At 50.1% G+C, this 3,126-nt stretch overlaps 1 pseudogene; it reads right to left on the bottom strand.

Moving 5' to 3' along the window:
- Positions 1-1,121: 1,121 nt before the first annotated feature.
- LOC141512443 (activator of basal transcription 1 pseudogene) lies at positions 1,122-1,977 on the bottom strand (annotated as a pseudogene).
- Positions 1,978-3,126: the final 1,149 nt, after the last annotated feature.

Raw genomic sequence — 3,126 nt, forward strand, 5'->3', positions numbered from 1 at the left:
CAGAAGGAATTAAAAGAACACTGCCAAAGTTTAAGGCAGTAACCTGGATCAAAGGTTTTATTTTCCTCACTTTTTGCTTATTATAGGCAAGGGACACAGAAGTGAAAAAAATTAATTTGGAAAGTGGGTTTGAAAATGGGATTTGGATTTTGAATCAAAACTTGCAATGTGAAGTTTCAAGACACTGATAGGAAGACAAGGGATATGTTGTTGCTACATAAAGCCTGGTAAAAATGTACTTGCCAGGTGTGGGTATGGTTCCATAACTCTAGTAATGGACTCTGAAAATTGATTTTCATTTCCACATTCAAACATGTGAAAAAATTGTAGCTGAGACCCACAGGTCACAGTCTGCTGATCACTGCTACAGGGTATACACAAAGAAGGAAAAAGAATAATAGACAAGTCACCTGAAAATTCACAAGAGACAAAATTCAAGAAGTAAGCTATTAATAAAATCAATGTTCACCAACAAGCTAGATTTTAAAAAGAAATTGTAAAGGTGTTTGAAGTAAGGCAAGGTAAGGGAATATTTAAAAAAGATGGTAAAGTTCTGTAAAAATAGTGTCAGGAATGTTGTCAACTCAGAATAAACTGATACTGGCAAGGGAAGCATTCCAGTTCAGAGAAAAAAAGCAAGCTCCATTTCCTTCCACCTTACTAAACTAGGGTAGTTCTACCATTTACTCTCTCCTTCTCACTCCCACCCCCACCGCCTTTAAACCCTTATAACAAGGCAGTTCATTCCAGGTCTTTTTTTTTTAACTTAACCCACCTAAATACCACAGGAAGACATTAAGCTTCAGAAGACAACGTGTTTCGAGCCTTAAGTTTCAATTCCGGCATTAGACTGTGAGCACCGGACTTCATCATACACCCTCTTCCAATTCCTCGAATAATTTCGAGGTTTCTCTTGACTGTATTTCAGAGTCGTCACGTCGTTCCAGGCTTTTAATTTGAAGAACTTGGGGATTTATTGTCTCCTTTCTCTGCCCTGACCCCCACCTCTCTGCTTTGTTGCATCAATTACTCTCCCTAGAAACAAATCAATAAAAACAAATGACGCTTTTCCCCTTTGGGGATGCGTTTTAAGCTCTCTCCTACTTTTCGGTTAGCTCCGGCTAATCTCGGGGCTTAAAACTTCCTTGGGGCCCTTTCGCGGTGTTTTCACTGGAAGCTCTGGAGCGCGGCTGGGCCGCCCTGTCAGCTAACGGGCGGGTTCCCGCTGGGTCCCCAGCCGCGGCCCGCAGCCGCTGGCCCCGATGAGCCGGGCCGAAACCCGGCCCGGGCGCAGCCTCCGGCCCCGGCCCGAAGATTCTGGCCAGCCAAGGCTCCGCAGGCCGGGCTGGGCCCCGGCTGGCCCCAGCCGCCCTGCGCTCGGCCAGCTCCAGCTCCGTGGGGCGCTGCGCGAAGCCCCAGCTCCCGCCCGGGCGCTCCACCCGCGGGCCCCGCGCCGCCCTCCGCAGGTAGCCGTCCGTGTCCCGCTTGGCCTGGGAGACTTGCGCCCGCAGCCGCAGCTGCCGCGCCCGCCCGTCCCGGGCCAGGCGCCGGCTCAGGTGGCTCCACGTGAAGCGGTGCAGGTACTTGAGGTTCCACAGGTCGTGGCCGAAGGGGCTGCGGCGCCCGGCGCCCACGGCCGAGTTGTGCAGGCTGGCCACCACCCGCTTGGCCGCCCGCTTGTCTCGGAACTCCACCCAGCCCTCGCGGTAGAGCGGCCCGCGGCCGCGCCGCCGGCCCCGCCGTTTGGCCTCGGGCCGGAGGAAGACGCGGCCCACCTCGCCGAGGCCGCCGAGCAGGGCCCGCAGGTGGCGGGGCCGGAGGCCGGGCGGGACGTGGCCCAGGTAGACGATGCCGGGCACCACTCTCCTCGGGCCGGGCCCCGGATCGCCCGGCGACTCGGCCTCCGGCGGGACCGCGGGCTCCGGGGCCGCTGCTCTCATCCTGGCCCGGAGGATTGTGGCGTTCTCATGCCCCCAACTGCCCTTCCCCGCGCGGGGCGGGGGGGAGTAACGCGTGGATCCCCCCCCCCCCCACGCCCTCAGCGGCAAATCGGGGCCGTTTTTCATTTACGTTTCCTTAAAATATACTAGCCAAACTTTTAAAAATCATGGCTTTCAGGGGATGCGGTGATGATTAAATTGATTTGTTTTCAAGATAGTTTTTTTAAAATAACAGTATTACATTTTCTTCTATTCTTCCAGTCTTTTGATTACGTTCTAATACCCTACTTATCAGGGAGTCTGTTTTTGGGTGAAGCTTAGCCACTTGCCATTTGTTCTATTTCTTAAATCTGGAGGTTTTTATTCCGAAAACATTTCTTGCTTTATTTCTTCTAGATATTCTTGTTGTCTTTGTGGAAAATTTATTTTTCCTTTGAGTCTCTAATTACTGTTATTATGGCTTCACTGTCCACGATGTGGGTTTCCTGGGCATCTCCTTAAATCTCATTTCACTTTATTTTAGAACTTTTTTTGGGGGGGGGGGATTTTTGCAAGGTAAATGGAGTTAAGTGGCTTGCCCAAGGCCACACCGCTAGGTAATAAATATCTGAGGCCGAATTTGAACTCCTGGAACTCAGGTACTCCTGACACCAGGACGGGTGCTCTATCCACTGAGCCACCTAGTTGCCCCCTTTTAGAACTTATAAAAGGCCTTGTGGCTCTTTCCGGAAGAGCTCTGCTTAATCCCTGAGGAGGTAATCTCTTTATAGGTTTATGCATGGATTACCCTAGAGCCACAATTTCTTTATCTTTGCTGCCTTTTATACCTATTTTCAGCTTTACTCCCTAAATTAGGATATGTCTCACCAGGTTGAACTCCTGATTCTCTTAGAAATTCTCTGCAATACTCCAGAAACCTCTCTCCCCTGGAAGCATACTCTATCCCTAGACTTCACCAACAGGAAAGACCTTTTCTCCCTGTGATTGTGATTCCTCCTACAACCTCCATTTTAAGGAGGTCTCCTAAACCAGTCAGATTTTCAGTCCTCTCCAGGCTGTACTTTTGACTCTCTTGGACTTTCCCTATAAATGCCCCTCATCCAGGCACCTCCTCCTCTTCTTATTTTTTACATTCCTTTTATGTGTTGTCTTTTCCCATTAAAACCTAAGCTTATTAAGGAAAAAA

Source organism: Macrotis lagotis, chromosome 1 (genome assembly GCF_037893015.1).
Source record: "Macrotis lagotis isolate mMagLag1 chromosome 1, bilby.v1.9.chrom.fasta, whole genome shotgun sequence".
NCBI classification, from domain to species: Eukaryota; Metazoa; Chordata; class Mammalia; order Peramelemorphia; family Peramelidae; genus Macrotis; species Macrotis lagotis.